Here is a 20,315-nt window from a genome sequence, read left to right on the forward strand (position 1 = left end):
CATTCTCACCTGAGTTCATTGTGTGTGAGTTATTCGCGAATAAACTACAACATAATGTGATTTTTTTTTCGTAAGGTTTCACCCCACCATTAGACTTCTTACGAAGAATTACAAGAGGAGGAAAGAGTGAGAAATGGAGAGAAAAAAATAAGAGTGAATTGGCGCTATAATGGTGTCCTTGAACTTGGTGCTTGAACCTTTTTATCACTCACACACTTTCGTCTTGATTGTCGTCGTCTATTCAATTGCTGGCCCCTACTTAATTGTGAACCCGCCGAGACGCAAAGGAAGATTGTGACGCAATTAGTACCCCAAGAAGAGAGATAGACCGAAAACCCACTAAATCAATTATTCACAGAATATTTCGCAATATTGCAAAAATGACATACAAAACAATCATTTCATACGACGATAAACAATTTTTTTTTAATACTTCGCATTCTTTTCATTCTATACTGAGAATTCACATTAAAAATGTATTTTTCAACACAAATAAAAAAAATAAGACGTAGGAGGTTCAAAGTTGAGATCTTTTACGATTTTCTTTTACTTTACGTTTTTATTCCCTTGTGCTTGATGCGGGTTGAAAAAATCGAGCATTTAAATTACCTAAATTATTCAGTTTTATTACTCTCTATATCAAATATAATATTTTTTCTTTAATTCCTAACTTATTCATATTATTCAAGCTTAAATCCATTTGAGACATTTATTGACACTGATTTTGCCACTTAATTACAAACGTAATAATAAAATTTTATACAATTCACATATATTTTATAGTTATATCAGACTATCAAATCACAATATAAAATTTTCATCTCACATAATTAATACGTAACATTAGCAAGTTATTTGACTTTAATGCCCGAACTATTTTCGATGGAAAACTTATTGATACGACTTTATAATGCCATATTGGAAATTTTGTAGAAAATAATATTGGAAAAACACCAAATTTTGACTGAAAATTTAAAGATAATTCTGAGCATTTACATCAGTGCTGTTTTTGAATTTATCTGTAATATGTTTATTATTGTATATCTGTATTTATTTTGGAAAATTTCGAAAATTTCCTTTTCAGTTGTTGGGAACTAAGTCTAAATGAAATCTATAACATTTTTGCGGATGATGATTTTCAATTATGGTTTTATTATTAGAAAAGTTATCAGTCTACAGAAACACGTGATTTACAATTTTGAGAGTTCAATGGGAGAATAATCTCTGGTTTTTTTTTGACTTCCCCTGATATTGCATGAAATTCGTCAAAATTGAAGTCACAATAAAAAATGTCATCAATATCATGTGAGTGTCAAAATTAATATTATAGTATCTCGTTTTAAAATATTCGAAATATGAGCAGAACATCCCAAAATATTACAAATTAAAGTTCTTCATTATGTAACTTTATGCACATGCATTCTTATATTGGATAAATTTACTAAACTATTGTACTTAAAGCCTGTATGTACGTAATGTTATCATATTGAAATTACTGTGTTTGCCTATTGAATTAATTTCCTTGTAATTTACATGTGAAAAGCTATTATAAAGAAAGCGATAATAATAATCAGATGCCAGATCCAAATGCGGATTAAATATACCAAGGCCCTTAACACTAAACCTACCAAGACCGGTCAAATTAACCGGTGTAAAAACATTTTGAAATTAACACATATTTAAACGATGCAATGCCGCTATCAAACTTTATTAATTTTTTAAAATTAGTGTAATATATTTTTCAGTGTTAAAATTTTAATTTTTTTCCTCTTTTCCAAGAAAAAATTTGTTGAGTATCCTACCTACCGTGATTTGTCATTTGTCCGACCGCATTGGGAAAAATCACCAAAAACGGTCGGTAGGTTTAGTGTTGAAATGAGTTTTAATGGTGCTGACACACCTTTTCAATTGAGTGAATTTCAATCGATTGAAATTTTACCTCTTACTCTTTCAAAGTGAAATCAGATATAGGTGTCGCTTTCTGTCTAATGAAATTTAAATTTGAAATTTGAATTTAAAATTAAATTTCAATTTTCATTTGACAGAAAGAGACACATATATCTTATTTCACTTTGATAGAGTAAGAGGTAAAATTTTAATCGATTGAAATTCACTCAATTGAAAAGGTGTGCCAGCGCCATAAGGAATGATTTTGGCTGCTGAGGATTGTAAGAATGTTTTTCAGCATTCTTTCTAATGACATTACCCTCGCTTTGATACCTTTGCTTAGGGCCCAAATAGACTGAGGCTGATTCTCGATAATATTTAATCTCTACAATATTCGCAATAAAAGATTAAGTAAAGGAAATTTAAGAAAAGAAAAATTTAACTGATGAACATAAGCATGATTATAAACTTTCTTGGCAAATTTTACAGGATAATAATTTTTCTCGAGGATTAGATATAGTCTATTTAGGCCCTTAGGTGCATATCAGTTTTTAGCATTAGAACGTTCATACAGGGAATCGATGCCTCTCCAAGCGGCGTTCGAGAGGAGAGAAGTACTTAATACATAAATTTTCGTTTAAACGGAAAAGCCCCACATATAAAAAATTAGCCACACCCCTAGCGAATTTGTTGTTTAATAAAAAAAAAGTTAAAGCACGTAATTAGAGAAATATTTTCTAGATGCGGCTAATAGTATGTAGAGGAAAGTACTCTCCCTTCGAACGTTCATGCCTTCGAATAATGTGAATTTCTTTTACTTTTCCTAAGCGATTTCCAGATGATCGTCCCATAATTATCACTAATTGATAATAAGCTTTCATAGAAATGTTTAAATCTCTTAGGAAAACTTAAAGAAAATTCACATTATTCGAAGGTATGAACGTTCGAAGGGAGACTACTTTTCCCTAAGTGTATATTTGTTTTTGCTCTCAAGTTACTGAAATATAATTTAATTTATTTATTTTTGTAAATGTAATTAATTTTATAGATATTTGGTATCCATCAAAATTTAGTTCGTTCTGCATTTATTTCATTATATTTTTTCTTCTGTTTTCAGCACTGTTTCCAGTTGAATTTGACGAATCATCTTGGGGGCGTGACCTAATTTTCGTAAGTTAAAGCTCTTTCTAAATTAGAATTAGTAAAGTTATAATCTCTCCGTCAAGAATATCTGCTGATTAAATTTGAAATTGAAAGAAAAAATCAAATTAAATTATACGTGGCTTCTTTTCTGATCTGTGATCGACAAATTAAAATAAACCGGTCTACAGAAGCTAAGGTTAAAAAGAATTGTGGCTAAAAAGAATAGAAAGGGATTTAAATGTTTTAGTTTAAACCTCTTTTTCGGGACAGTTTCTCATTGAACCTACACGGTGAACTTTAATATAATATTAAAAAATAATAATATTCCAACGTCTTATATTATTTTACGTTATGTTATGTTTACGTTAGCTTCATAATGCTTACTGTATTTTTCAATTTTATTAAAACTGAAATTCCGTTCCAAGACAATACAAATGTCTGAAACCACTTTACTCCAATATAAATAATAGACCTTTTTTACCTTTTATAAATCTTCTTTAATCACTTATCGAAAAGTTTCGAACTATCAATTGATATAACGAAAATCTAAAATCTGTAAACTTCTATACATTACCTGTATCTTTTTGCTTACAACGTAAGACTCTGTGTACTTGTCTGTACTGTACAACCTTTCCAAATTTTATTAAATTATCACAAATTTGATATAAAACATGACTATACTAAAATAAAAATGGAAATTCTTTGCCACTGAAAATGGTATTAAAGAACATGGTACTAAGAAAAGATTTGGTCAGCATAAAACCAAATTTCAGCAATACTTAATTTAAAATTTTAAAAACAAGTAAATTTTCTTTCAAGTTTTGGTTATTGAAATATAAACTGGTTTTCACTTTACCTTACCTTCAACTATTTTATTCATTAATTATATAAATTTGATCTCTTTTTATAAATATGACAGTTTTTTACTAAAAATAATAATAATTTTTCCTGATAATATTCAAATTTTTATGCCCATGGTATACATCATTTCAGAAAAAAATGTATGAAATCGAAATTCGCATAATTTTCTTTCTTAAACGTTTTGTGCATGTTCAATCCACTCTTTCGCACTCAAAATTGGACTGAAATAAATCGATTTTGTTGTGATGTTAAAAGAAGAAGAATACTAAAGAGTGGGATAAACATATTCTAAATATTTGAGAACGAAAGAGATTTGCATTTTAATTTCATGAAATTTTCCTGATCAAAAGTGCACCGCAGGTTTTACCGACTAATTTTAATTGTTTTTAACGAAATTTAATTTTATACTAATCAAATTATTTTTTTTACTTAATTTAAGTTTTTGTCCTATAACATTTACAATCATCATTTCTTGATTTTCTATCAAGTAGAGGAAGCTTGTGCAGCTTCGTACAGAAAATGATATCAAAGTTTCATGATTTTTTATCGAATGTCGTTATACGAGTACATACGTATTATACGTTATACGTAATACGTATATACATTATACGTAATACGAATTCGCATAAGCCGAATCAATTTTACATAAAAAGAAAGAAAACAATTTCTTATTACTTTCGTAATTCCACCTCACAAAATCCCTGGAAATCCTTATTTTCCTCTAGAAGTAAACTAAAATCTAGTGCCGATTTTTACGAAGCTTTCAACTATGATTTCCCACTCATAAACGCTTCATTTTCGGCGTATACAAAAATTTTGCACATCGGGTTTTGGATGGAACTTTGACAAACTTGCTTCAAACGTTTTGTCAGATGTATCATGCGTTTTAAAATCAATATTAAAATAAATTAGGCAATATGTCTAATGGATTAGATTCTTTTAGTAACTTAGAAAAAAAAATTAACTTTTACTCAGGTGCAACAATACGAGACTTCAAGATCTTCCCCTAGTTATGATTGTTACAATTTAGATATTTTTAATACTAATAGGTTTAGGCTTAAGTAAGAAATTTAGTACTAGAGTACTAGCTCTATTATGTAAATGTCCCGGGTTCGACTCCCCTTTAAGTAACGAAACATTTCTTTGGCATTGGAGGTACTTACAATACTATCCAGTGAGTTTCACTACGCATAATTTTGCACAGAGCTCGGCATGCGCGACCCTATCTCCCTAGAAATTTCACTTACGAGAAGACCTAGTCCCACTATGCTAAGTCGTGCCGCGTTATTATTATTTTTAGTTTTTAAAGTCCTTTGAACTCTCAATGAAAGATGAGGGCAAGTGCCTATCATAGTAGAATTTTGGTGGTAATAGTGGCCAAACTTCTGCATGACAGTGCTACAATGTTGATGGATGAAAAGATTTTAAACTTGTTAGAGGAAACATGTGTAAAGATATTTTAATGGGCTCTCCCGCATTATCATCATCATCCATGAATCGACCACATGCTGATCGTCTATTGCCCTCGTGCCATCAGAGCCTGAATCCACACCTCTCTTCTTGCCTTTCATATCTCCCAGTCCATAATCACCCTCTTGCAAGTCATAATGAATTTCGCGAGGAAGAAGCATTGTCGAAAAAAAAAATCAACTTCCAGATACACACACGTAGACAATTATTGACCTCACAAGATGAACTCTAAATCGCAAAATTTCACGATCTTTCTTTTTGCGCTTTTTTGCCTCTCTCATTGGTCAATTTCTCTGGATTCTGTTTTTTTTTTTTGCTTCTGGGATAACAGAGGATGAACAAAAAAATGAATGAGCAAGAGGCATTTCCTTGATTTCTTTTGGCCAAAAAAGATCTTCACATGCCTGTTGGCTTGAGTTGTGTGAGAATTGTGTTCAGTGATTGTGTCCAGAACATTTCATAATACTTTTTTTTCTTATTTTTGATGGAGATCTTTTTTTTCCAAAAGGCTCATTCACGAAGAAAGATAGATGCTCATTTTGCTATCAATTTAACTTCAATGGCAAAATGTGGCGGGATGGAACAAAAAGAAGTATACTATACACACATGAGAAATTAAATGTTGGGTATATATCAGCATAAAAAAATTGGCAAATAAATGATTTTGTAATTTATCTGTTATACAGCGAAACAGACTCAAAAATGTGAAATATATCCGCATAGAAACTAAATAATTTCACTTCAAGAAAAATTTTACTCTGCAAAAGTAATATCAAGGTTTGGAATTTCTTGAGAAGATCAAGTGCAATCAGAGACGAATTTGGGTGAAATGGTGGCCCGAGGCACATTTTTACAGTGTCAATTTTTCTCTTTCACTCAGGTGTAATTTTAAATAATTTATTTAACTTAATAAAGTCTCAATGGAAAAAGAATTACACACTGTTGCTTCTGAGAACTTAACCGCAAAATAATTTGTATTATAATGTATTTGCAATATTATCCTTTCTCTCACTCAGGGTGGTAATTGGAATTTTCATTATCTACACGTGTACAGTAAAAAAAGAATGTGGAAAATGCACTCGTATGTTTAAATGAATGTTGACGGAAATGTACTTATTGTTAACGTTAAAACAAATAACCATAAAATATAAAAGAAAGTGACATTTTATAACCGTCAAGAAGAAAAATGAGCTGTATTCTGCGTCAAATATTTTTTAATTAAAATGTCCTTCCATTTCAACATGTCATGAAATATTTCTCTCGCATAGTAGTAAAAGGAAATGGAATGAAAATATGAAAAAGATTTTGTGAATTGTTCAAAATCATGTATTAAATTAGATTTACCATTCATCTACAAGGACGGTAAGAGAAGATGGAACAGTTTAAGAAAGGGTTAGTTTCATCTTTCGACAAATTTTATATGCTTTTGGAATGAACGTAGTATCTTTCTTTATAAAACTGGCATGAAAACGAAACTGTCCAGAATTCCAGACTTTCAGCAACTTCAGAATCATTGCAATTATCTATCAGAGTAACATAATTTTAATCGCTTTGACGTGTTAAACCATTTAATAATACCTTTAATTTTTGATAAATTAAATTTTATTGAATCCCAACAGTCATCAATAGCTAGGCTACCTTATCTTTCAATAGGTTCTGTTAGTATGAATGTCTTATATTTATTATCCAAAAGTATTTGAATATGCAACTTGTGATGGAATTATACGACGATGACGGACGCCGAGAGATCAATTACAAAAGCTGAAATATAAAAATTAAAATTGATACGTTTAATTAGCATTTGAATTCGTTAAAGGAAAAATTGAATTCTTTAATTTTTAAAGATTTATTAAAATTGAATTATTTATTCATATTCCTAAAACGTATTTGAGCCTACAAAGGAAATCGATATTCGATTTAAAATCAACTTTATCTAAATCAGTTCGTAATGATTTTAGCTGAGATTCTTTACAATCTCTGTTTTTGTTAATCTTTCATTCTATATTAGGTGAGATTCTTAACAATCTCACCTACTATAATCCTAACAAAATTTCATGTCGTCCGATCGACCTCAAACTTGGCCAAAATGTGTTTCGCCACTTCCTGATCACGAATATATTATATATGTGGCTATTTTACGTTCCCGGCCGGCCGGCCGGCCGGCCGCTCTTTGGAGCTTAATAGCTCCTAAACTAAAAAAGATATCGACTTGCGGTTTTCGGCAAAGGTTATATATCGGGTGAAAATTGCAACATGGTGCATTGACCCCCCACCCCCCACCCCTCCTTCCGCCATTTTGAAGACCCCCCTTTTTTTGTTTTCTCAATAGCTCCGCCCCTATGGCATTCAGCGGACTCAAATTTTAGTATGTTATAGCTGGGCCTTAGAGCTTTCCATCAATACCAAACTTAAGGTCCCACGACCCTCCTGACCCGAGCTATAAGGGTCCAAAAAAAATTTCTTAAAATGGCCATTACTCCGGTTCTAATTGTCAGAATTTAAAAAGTGAGGGCTTTTTGGAAAGCTCTCGTGAAATACCACTTCCCCTTCTAACATCGCAAGTTCATAAAACCACCGCTAGGGGCGCTTTTTTTTAAAAGAAAATTTTTAAATCTTAAAAGTTAAATAACTCAAAAATTCCATTGTGCATCGGGCTGAAAATTTAGTATGTTGTAGCCGTTGATTATACCTATCAAACAAAAAAAACCTTAAGTCGATCTAAAACCCCTGACCCGAGCTATAAGGGGTCAAAGTTCGAACATTGACCGGCCTCTATCTCCGGTTCTAACTAACATAGCGACCTAAATTTTACCTTTTTGGTTTCGTCTCAATGAGCACTTTCAGATGGAAGTTCAAAAAGTCACCACAGGTGGCGCTGTGATAGCGTCAAAATTCATCGAAATTCAAAGTCACTTTTCTCAAAAACGGCATTGTGCAAGTTAATGAAATTTTAGTATGTTGTAGTCCAGTCTAGGACGTTTCCAAAATGGTGCGTATGCGCGCTGTGGTTAAAACAGAACCGGAGATATGAGGGGTCAAAGTTCACGAAATTCAAAAAATCATATCTCCGGTTCTATGTGACCGATTTTGATGAATGAATGCTTAAACGAAAGATCTCACCAAATGCTACAACTTTCTAGAATATTTGAACTTCGTGGGACCAACACCAGGGGCGCCACAGTCGAAAAACCAATTTCAATATCACATAACCTCAATTATCTCGACTGTCGCTGAACCGATTTTGATGATTACTTCAACATAATTGTAGACCACATTTGTCTCTACATTTCGTCCATACATCATTTTCCACTCAGACTACGCTATCACTCCGATTTTGCCGTTTAAGTGTGAAAAAATTGATTTTTCCAATAATAACGCTTTGAAATCACTCAGATGCCAATTTGACTGCCTCTACTCCACCAAGACACTTAAAATAGGGGTTTAAATGGAAAGTCCCGCAAAATACAACAATTCTTTGATATAGTTGAAGTTCAACAAATGACTACTTGGGGCACTCTGGATGAAAAAACAAATTAAGAAACAAAAAACCTCGCTTATCTTGACTTCTGAGTAATCGATAAGTTCAAGTTCTACGGCAAAATTATAGAGAACATTCTGGTCTACATTTCACCCATATATCACTTTTGTGCCAGTTCATCCAAATCCTTGATATTTTGGTTTAAATACAAAATTTGTATAATTTCACGAATTTGATTCAAGATAACTGAATGGCGTCTCCCAACTTCAGCTCTAAATCGAATTTGCATGCACTCCGAGTTAGCTCACGTTAAGAATCTCACCTACATAAGCCGGTTAGGATTATCTGTCCTTTTTAAGATTCTAACTAAAATATATTATTCAAAAAAATTGCGTATAGCGCAATATATTTTAATAATTTTACGAAGTGTATATAATATCATTTTCTAAAAACTTATTTGAAGTCAATATATTGTGACAAAATCGAGGTGTTACATAATTCTCACTTGCAGTTAGAACACGGACAGAAAATATGCATACTATTAAAACGATTAAAACAATATGTCAAAATTTTTCTTTTTTTTTCTTTTTCACAGTTTCTAGAAAAAAATCAAAGGAAATTGTGCTTGTGGGGTCTGAGGAGATTAAATAAACGGAAAACTATTTAACTTTTTTAATTAGTTGACTTTAATTATGTTACCCTATTTCTTTTTATTTAAGGCTTATACGGGATATTTTAAGCCTAACGACCAGCGCACAATAACTTTTGTTTGTAAACATGTTTTCAAAACTTCCCATGAGAATGAGCGAGATGACTAGATCTAGATATCACTCACTCTCATTGAAATGTCAAAAACATGTTTACAAAACAAAAGTTATTGTGCGTTGGGCATAATTGTGAAAATTAAAAGTAGAAAATATTTGAATAATTTAAAAAAAAAACTATGATTACAGACAATAAAAAAGCTGCTAATAGTAAAATATGTACCTAATGTGTTGCCGCCTTCTAAATGCAGGGATCAGGCGCTATCTTGTTTACATTAATTAGACGGTAATGAGGAAATTTATATAGATGTGTTAAAGGGTGGAAACAACATATTTACACAAATAAAGAGGTGTCGCCAGTTTGCTTCTGTTTATAATTTATTATGTTTTTATTTAGCGTATACTCAACTCGATTAATAAGCAATGTCTTAGAGAAGAGGGAGGGCAATTTTAATAGTATATTTTTTTCTGTTTTATACCCCATACTTCAACTAATAACAGTATTTATTAATAATTGAGGCTTTTTTACGAATGCATTTGTTGTGTCAAAATTAATTTAGGTTTTACGAGGAACGATCTGAATGAGGTAAGGTGGATGTAGATTCATTTAAAATTGACGAAATACAAACTTCCTGAAAAGGGGAAATTTTATTGGTTTTTATTCCTTCGATTTTTTTTGTGTGGGGAGTGTTAAGGGCAAATTGAAGGGGGTGAAAGTAGCACGAGTAAATGGAGAAAATACAGTAATACTTTCCTCATTTGTTGTTGTTGTAGAGCAATATTTTATAAAATATTAATAAATATTAAATTCATTCTTGTGCATTAAACAATTTTCATTTCTGGATTTTTCATTTCAAGGGGAATATTTTTCCTTTTTTGATGGTGTTTGATTAAAGAAGGTTTGCCTGTATGAAATGATAAAATGCAAGAAGAAAAGGAATCCAAATTAAACCACAAATTGTGATATTGTTTGAAACTTTCTGCTGTATATCATCTTCCCAATAACATATTAATTGTTGATGAAAAAGACACCATATGGTATCGTTAAGTTAAAAGTTATCCTCCCACATTAGCCATCGATTTCTTATGCGCTATGAGGGTTGTGGCACAGTTCTATGCTGAAAACACTGAAGAAATTTATCCAGAAAAGGATGAGGGAGACAGAAAGTGAGAAATCTGTGCAGAAAATGTGTCGTAAAAGTGCGCAGAGAAAATATAAACCAAATTACACCCACGCCCAATTGCATGCGTGGGTTACAAATCTAATTGCACTGCGTGACCCGGAAATTGCTTATCAATATGTGCAGCAATTTTATTCAATAGGGGTTCCATCATCTGAAAGAGAATTTTATATGTTGCTCTTGCTGAAATTCTGCTTGAGATTATTTACAGAAGTGCTTATTGAGCCTTCTGCAATATTCATAAGCGTAAAATTAATCAAGAATTATCTGAAATGTTTTGTATTTTTACACTTTATAATTTTATTTCTTTTTTTCTTAAATTGGTAAAAACATTGAAACACTATTACGTCTAAAGATATAATGTATACAAAAGAGGTTAATGGAGAAATTCTTAGGACAAAATAAGATACAATTTTCATTCAAGATTATTGTCCTATTTATAGCATGTCTCTCTTTTCTTGAGGGAAGAAGAAAATTGTGTAATTTCACCATCCACCTACAACTTTCACACTTATTGTTCACTCGTATGGCACCAACAAAGTAAATCGAGACGATTTTACCCCACATTCAAAGTCTTCAAAGTCGTATTTGCCCACGCAGTGTAAAGTGAGGAAGTTCACATCTCCCAGTTTTCATAGATTTTCCAAAGTATGGAGGCAGCGATTCTCCGTTTTTTTCCCCCATTTTCTCTCATAGTGACATAGCTATGTATGTCCCTTGACGTAGATACAACGTGAATGGAAAATTTATGCAGCTTCCACTTCAGAAAAAAAAATCTATTTTCCCTAATAATGTCTAAAAGTCTTCAAATTAAATGTGTTACGTAGATGTTAAGTATTATTAAAACTTTAGATGAAGTTCAAAAGTCATGTATTTACATTATAACATGTTCATGACAACATAAGCTTTATGGGCTTTATGCATTGTCAATAAAACTATTAATGAGCAAGAATTTTCTTCCTCTTAACTATTGTCATGTGACTGCTTTGGTGCAATTTGATTAGGACGAAAAAGACAAAAATTATAGTCTTAAATAGAGCTATTCCAAATATATCAAAATTAGGTGATTCCTAAGAATCTATAAAATTAGAATTCACCTCATTCACCTAGATGATGGTAGCTTGCAGTTCCCATGTAATCCAAAATTACTCCATATTGGTTGTATGAAACTAAATTATATCACATTGGACACCAGTAAAAGTTCTCACAAAATACAAAAAAAAAACTTTCAGATTTAGAACATTTAAATTTCACATAACCATACGCCAGGGGTGCTTTAGTCGCAAAAACTTGATACATAATATTAAATGTTTTAATTTATGATAAAGCCACATAAATCAAATAAAATATTCATGAATCTAGGGTAAAGTGGTAGAAGTTGGACAATGGTACAATTTGGACAGGGCTTTTTTTCTTGATAAATTTAGTATTTCATTTTTATTTGTATATTTTTAATGCTTTAGTTTTATAATTTGGTTCCTTGTGCTTAAAAACAAATTTTGTACTGTATTTATCAAGAAAAAAACCGTGTCCAAATTGTACCGGCGAATTGTCCAACTTGTAACACTATGTCCAACTTATATCACTTTACCCTATACGATATTTTTCGTTTTTCTATTCACTGCTACACACTAGAGAAATTTATGTCCATGTTGAAGCAAATTACCTACGTTTGTAAATAGGCCAAATATAGACATACGTTTCTCCCGTATGTAGGGGCCATATAATAAAATATAAAGTCTCTTAGAAGCTCGTATAATCCAATTATACATAAATTTAATTTGAAATTTTTATCAAAATGTAACAATTCTCTGAAAATCTTCTAATCCGTGGAGGTTCTCTAGTAAACTAATTTTTGTAACACGTAATAAGAAATCTTTTGATTATTTTTTAACTAATTTAGTTTATGTCCGATAAAATTATAAAGTGCTGAGCTTATCTACAATCAGATCAACTTGTCATCTATATAGGGTCAAAGGAACAGCAATTTCCACTTTAAGAAATCGATTCATGACCTAATGGCACCCTATTTTCTGTCATTTGTGATATCAAATTTTAACACATATCCTTATAGAAAAAGCAAAATATAAAAAAATCGTCACAATATTTGAATTTTATTTGATACATTAAATACGTTCCTTCGACCCTACACTGAGAGAAATACGGGTGTGAAATATGCACAAATCGGGGGTTATTTTTCACACCAAATTCTAACCCTGAATCAACCAAACCTCTCCGGTAGTAAATTTAGTAATAGGCGGGGGTTAAAAAGATTGAGTAGAAAAATTAAACCCCATCGGGTGTGAATTTTACACCCGATTTATTTTTTTATTTTCACACTAATGATATTTAAAATATACAAACCTCTTCAAATGCACATATTACTCCTTTTTATTCGAGGTGCACATTCTCCATTCATCCCATTAAAAAACTGTAGTTGGTTTAAAGATTCTTTAATTTATCTTGAATCATTTTTTTATAACATAATATGAGTAGTATTATATAAATACATCTGATACTTCATTTCCTTATACACTTTTGTTTTAACAGTAATTTTGGAAACTTATTATATAATATTTTCCAGAAATCCTTTTCTCATCTTCTCGTTTTTTTTTCATGGGGACGGATTACTTATTTTTACAGATTCCCCTGTTTGTTTCAAAAATTTAAGGCTTTTTAAATAACTCATTTTATTCCAAATATTTTAAGAAACTATGTTTTGTAAGAAATTACTCAAAAATGTCTTTTTTAGGGGTTGTACAAAGACCTTTCACGAAATATAATATTAAATTTATAATAAAGTGACATGTTTTTTAGTAAACTTATTTGATCATACGAATAAAATTTTGCCATAGAATCTCGTTTTCAAACTATCAGTATATTAAGAATTTAAAGTATTTAGTAATAATAATAAAAACAAAACTTTGAATTTTAATTGAAAACTTTAAAAGACCTTTTCATTGTGACCACTATTTTCTTATGCACATTTGAATAATTTATATCCTTATGTTTGCTCTTTGTATGCAAATGTTATTAAATTTATAATTAAAAAAAAGTAATTTTGATTATAAGTATAATTTAAAAGAATGTTGTTCTAAAGTTACACAAAGAAAACAATTTAAAATCTTACTTATTCTCCAGCTGATTAATAGAACATTAGTTATCTTTAGTCACTGCTGCAAGATCCTGTAGAGGTCGTTTAAGACTGGCGTGCGTAGAATTTGCCATTCCGGAGAGTACACAATAGTTCTCTTTTTCTTAATGCCATTTTTAGTCACGAAAAGACCATCATAGGTAAAAGCCTACGCAAACCATTAAGACTTACAATGTTCCTTGACTCTGGAAAACAAAATTCAAATTCAAAATTAAAAAAAAAACTATATTAAAATAAAATAAAATGCTCAACTAAAAAAAATATAGGAAAGACAAACAGTTAGAAACGAAATTGAAAAAAAAACGTATCACATACCAGAACTTTTCAAAAGTAGAGTGTATCCCGCAGTCGCAGCAGCTTCAGCATATCGATGTCAATATCTACGACGAGGATTCTAAATCCATTCTCTGCATTATATTGTTTTATGTAGAGGTAAACATCTCATCATTTTCCGATAAAAAAAAACCTCTCGAACAGGGTATATTTTCATCAAAACTGTAAATAAAGTTCAAACAATTTTATGAGAAGTAACCAATAACAAAACTATAAAGATATCGTGAAAAATTCAGATACTATATGCTGCTTGTAATGAGATTTAGTTCCAAAAGCGGTAGATTTCTTAGGCTTAGCATTCGCAACATACAGTGAGTGTCAATAGTTTGTTGCCTAATGGATGTTTGAGAAATCAAGTGAAAAAAATGATAGAAAAAAATACTTTTCCAAATTTTTCTTTTTGCAGATGAGTTCCTTGTAATCCGTAGATATTATTTATAGTTTTCAAAAAAAAATAATTAATTTTATTTCATATCAAAAATAATTGTTTTCCAAAAGTTGGTCATTTTTGAAAAATCAAAAGTTTGTTGCCTCATTAAAAAAACTAATTCAAAATGGTGAAAACGTGCAACCAACTTTATGTAAACCGGTTACATTTTGAGCTTATGTCATTTGATAGGCAAATGGTGGATTTGTACATTTTTAAGGCTGTAAATGTTAAATATATAGGTGTAAGAGTGATGATAAATAACAAGAAATAATCAGTTTTTTGATAATTCATAATTTAGGTTATAATGGCAAATTACAAAAAGCTGAAAGATGGGATATTGTCCAGAGATACTGCTGGAAGGAATCGGCGTCGCTTAATTGCCAAATTTTATGGAAATTCATGAAAAGTTATACATAAAATGGTCAAATATTATAGTTATGCAGCACGAGTACATCTGAAAAACGCTACTGGTAGAACCAGGGTTTCGACTCAGAAAGTCGATAACCGCATTCTAGGTATCTCTGATAGTAATCCCATGATGTTTGCTTCAAAAATTCAAAGTCGGCTGGTTACAGAAGGCATACAGGCTTCAAATGCTTCGAAAATCAAACTCAAAATGAAAGAAAATATAAGAATAGGTACTTGGCTCGCAAGATTCCATTGGTAAGCAAAACCAAACTGCGTAAGAGGTTGTATTTTTACGTTTTTAGCATGTTCCAAGTGAATTTACAACCTTTTAACCAGATTGGTTTTGTTTACCAATGGAAACCTGCAAACCAAGTAATTATTCTTACCACTTTCATTAAATTGCGGTTGGTTTTGAAGCCTGGATGCCGTCTGTAACCAGCCGACTCTGAATTTTTGAAGCAAACATCATGGGGTTACTATCAGAGATACCTAGAATGCGGTTATCGACTTTCTGAGTCGAAACCCTGGGTCTACCAGTAGCGTTTTTCAGATGTACTCGTGCTTCATAACTATAATATTTGACCATTTTATGTATAACTTTTCATGAATTTCCATAAAATTTGGCAATTAAGCGACGCCGATTCCTTCCAGCAGTATCTCTGGACAATATCCCACCTTTCAACTTTTTGTAATTTGCCATTATAACCTAAATTATGAATTATCAAAAAACTGATTATTTCTTGTTATTTATCATCACTCTTACACCTATATATTTACCATTGACAGCCTTAAAAATGTACAAATCCACCATTTGCCTATCAAATGACATAAGCTCAAAATGTAACCGGTTTACATAAAGTTGGTTGCACGTTTTCACCATTTTGAATTAGTTTTTTTAATGAGGCAACAAACTTTTGATTTTTCAAAAATGACCAACTTTTGGAAAACAATTATTTTTGATATGAAATAAAATTAATTATTTTTTTTGAAAACTATAAATAATATCTACGGATTACAAGGAACTCATCTGCAAAAAGAAAAATTTGGAAAAGTATTTTTTTCTATCATTTTTTTCACTTGATTTCTCAAACATCCATTAGGCAACAAACTATTGACACTCACTGTACATGCTTTCTCTTGCAACAATTTTATCTTCAATCTACGAAGACAATATTAAAAAAAGAGATATAATGTGATTATGTACGAATCACACCTAATTTTTAGCAGATTTTGATAATCAAAATAATACATTTTTCTCGTATAACTTAATAAATAACGTTCAATAATTAAAAAAAGACACACAGAAATAAAAATGTTACAAGCAGCACAAAATCAACATTTTTATAGAAAACAATTTTTTTTCTGTTTTTTGGCACACATTTCACTTTTTTCACCACGTCTTAAAGAAATTCACACACTTACCGTCCTTTTCATGTAGAAATTTGTCCTCTAAAAGACAATATTTCCATAAAATCACCAGGGAAAAACCTTCACGGACACACAGCACTTTTTCAGATAGACACTCTGGATAGACTAACCAAATATTAAGAATGCGAAAAATTATTGGCGTCGTTTTCTTCAACAACCCCAATGAAGTGTTCAAAAACCACTTGTTAAGTATACTTATCACACCCGTCTTGTACTTTTTTATTTTTGTTGCTAGCAGTGTAAATTTTGCACTCGATGGGGTTTAAATCTTCTATAGCGAATTATATTCTTTAAAAATATATTTTTTATAATTATTTCATATCATAATGAAATAAAAGTGTACTAAATTCATATAAAACATGATCACGCCTTTTTTGATTGACAAAAATTACATTTTTGTGTGTCTTTTCACAAATTGTATGAACAGTGTGGATATAACACTTGGCGGAGTTAATTTTTCTAAACTAAAGTTGGTGTGAATTTCACTTTTTTCTCGCTCTTTTGGTGTAAATCTAAACCCCGATTGCCATGGTGCATATTCAACACCTCTTTCTAACCCCGGCTCCCAGATCCATTTCCCTCAGTGTACCTATTTTTAGTAAAACTACTCAAAAAATAGGGTAATAATATCTATGAGAAAGTAATTTTATCTTTAAAATAGTAGCTTAGTAGTTTAAAAGGGATGGCAAAGCATCCCAGGCTGTACGAAGTGCCCGAACTTGTGACTTAGATGCTACCTCAAAAATACTTTAGCATCATTTATCGTTTACCGATAAATGATGCGACATCTCTCAAAATGATATTTCCCAAAAGACTTTGGGAGTAATATAAATTGAATTTCCGATAAGAATTAGTTATCGGTTATGAAGCGGTTCATTACCGGCTTATAACCGATTTAAATTGGTTCAAGATTGTCAAGAATTCCAAGACATTTCCCAACGAGCCCAAACATGAAACCATTTGGTTGAAAAATGCACTCTCTAAGAGACTTAAACTTTTGACCTTGAAAAACCGTTATTTGGAATGATTTTGCGGTATTTTTGTGAAAGGGCGAAATGCACCCTGGGTAATCACTAAAATATTTCCAAAAATAAAAACAATCGCACGACACGTTATCTAGCAATCCCAAAAGAAATATGGTTTTGGTGGGGTGGGAGGAGTGGTAAATTAAGAGAATGTTAATGGTCACAGTGTCGACCTATGGGGGGCGGGGGTCCTTCGAATGTCCCAAGTCTCTATCTCTAACCCTTTGGCCTCTAGAGCTGACAACACCCGGATAGAGAGACGGAACAAACGGGCAAACAGTGTGACGTCAAAAAGCTCAAATGCTTTAATAAAATTCGTATATTACTGACTCCTCTCTCTGAGTTGTGAAATTAGAATAATGACATGAAATAAGAGATTATTAATGACTAAATAAATCACCACATTCAGTTTCATAGTTTGCGTCCCTAAAACTATTTTTGATAGATTTGTCCCAAACTCAGTTGATTTTGATTTGACAGACTGTTAATGAGAATGTTTCAAGCAAAGGCCTAAAGTATATAAGAATTATATCGTCTATTAATATTCTTACAAAAGAGGTAGTCAAAAAAGGTATTACATTCAAAGGACATTGCAAAAATATCACCGTGTTAGACATTATTATTTCCACCAGTCTCATTGTAATTGTATAAATTAATAATTTAGTTTAGAAGATACTTGCAACGACGAAATCGCATTTGATATTTTCCGATCTCTTATGATATTAGATAATCAAGTGAGATCTTAACGTATTCGATTGGTCTATCAAATTTATCAAATTCTCTGCTCTTTCATCCATTTAATTTGAAGTATTTAGTTGGTTTCTGCATAAATTGTCAATTTTTAACGGATCTTTATCAATTTTGTAGACGAAAAATAGTAAAGTTCAAACTAAAATTAATTTATAAACGCCTCATCTGTACCTAAAGTTCCAGGGATCAGCAATTGCCGTAAGCATCATCTTTATCACCAATTCTTGTAACCATATAGAGATACACAAACTATAAAAGAATTGTTGATTTAAGTGATCGTTAACTTACGACAATTGTAGATTCAAGCGACACTTTGGGGAGGTGCTTTAGCACTGAAATACTGATTAAAATAAAAATCGTGATTTTAAAAGCTGACATATTTTTAATTATTTTCTTTTCTGTCCGTTACTTGGACATTAAAAAAAAAAGTTCGTTAAAGTCTGAGTAATTTCTCTTAATGATTATGACAATAATTTTCAGTTGAGAAATTTTTACCTAAGTGAAGACGTTTTTACGAGGTTTCGCATTATTGCACACAATATTTCTCACCTTAACTCCAACCCTTAAGACACTACCTGAGGAGTTGAGCAGGAAAACGACTTATAAGATGTACCTAGACCACGTAGACAGAATATATTAATGCATTTTGGGATTTAATCCCTGTAACACTAAACTTTGCATTTTACTAGGAAGATGTGATTTTTCTTGGTAGCTAAGGAAGGAGGAATATGATGGATTTGGCGAAGAAAAAAAGCACATTTAATTGTAAAAGGACATGAATAAAGAAAAAAAGTTGTACGTGAATAGTGCTATGAATAAGAGATTTAGGATTATTTTCTTTTATTGTGGTTCCCCTATAAATGTTGGGTTTCATGTGTTATTTTGATGACGTTGGAGGTGGAAAGGCAAAAGAACCTTCTCCCCTAAAATTCGAGGATAAGGATGGCCTTTCGGGGATATATTATGGAATATTTGATGTTTCGCCCTTTTGACATACACCACATTTGTTGTGGGGAGAGAGATTGATATTGAATGGCTTGCCATGGGACAGAGGGGGACACATGGCGGTAAAGAAAAAAATCATCTTCAATGTCTTGAAAGCCATATCATCGTATAAGAGAAGAAAAATTTTCCACCAAGGCATGAAAATCGCGCGCCAAATATATTGCTTTTGCCTCATACAGTGATGTAGACGCAGTCAGAATGCGCCAAATCTGTCCCGAGGTGGGTGTCCTGCGACGTACTAGAACCCCCTACATCCTTTGGAATAATTCTCCCGAGTCAACTCTCAGCCACCCATCAACCCCCCTTCCATCTCAACTCCGTCATCCTCTCAGCATCGTCTGGCAGACGGGGAGAACATTAGCCGGCATTCTCGTGAGTTCTCTCTCCTTTTTCTGCTGCAGGCTTCTGTTGCTACATCATGGAGCAGAGCGACGTCTGACTACTACAGACTCTACCATTCATTATGATTACATATTCCTACAACGAATTAATAAAAAAGGAATTGTAATTTGGACAGATAAAAAGAAATAGAACGCTAACTTTGAGTATAAACTAAGATCCTATATAGTCAATTTTTATATACGTAATCACTTCTTGAATGTTACAAAGAACTATCAATATGCGGCGTACATATCGACATTAGGTGAGATATGATTACTTACATTTTTCGAATGTCTTAGTATTTTAATCCCTTTTAATAACTTTTTAATAATGTAAAAAGAATCAAGTAAAATCTCAGTAGAGTGTCATTTTGAAAGAAATAATACGAAACCTTAGTTAAATTGTCTACCCTACGTCATACCATATCAATACTTGGGAAATAGATTCAATCTTAAAACTTAAATTAATTTGATTGTGAAGAATAATCAAATCTGGAAGACAAAATCTGCTTAAATTTATAAATTAGAACAATTAAAACAGAAAATTATTGTTAACCCTTTAAGGACGAGAGGGTCAAAAATCGAGGATCGCAAAAAATCACTTTTTCCGATGTTTTT

General features: G+C 31.6%; 1 protein-coding gene across 1 annotated transcript in view; it reads left to right on the top strand.

The window, feature by feature from the left end:
* The first annotated feature begins 3,001 nt into the window (after window positions 1-3,001).
* The window catches only part of LOC129807449 (myc protein), a 62,857-nt gene continuing 45,543 nt past the window's right edge, over window positions 3,002-20,315 (top strand). The window contains exon 1 of the mRNA XM_055856733.1: window positions 3,002-3,057. The gene's annotated coding sequence lies outside the window, so the exon portion shown is untranslated. The remainder of the gene's footprint in view (window positions 3,058-20,315) is intronic.

The sequence above is a fragment of the Phlebotomus papatasi genome, chromosome 3, assembly GCF_024763615.1.
Source record: "Phlebotomus papatasi isolate M1 chromosome 3, Ppap_2.1, whole genome shotgun sequence".
Classification (NCBI taxonomy): domain Eukaryota; kingdom Metazoa; phylum Arthropoda; class Insecta; order Diptera; family Psychodidae; genus Phlebotomus; species Phlebotomus papatasi.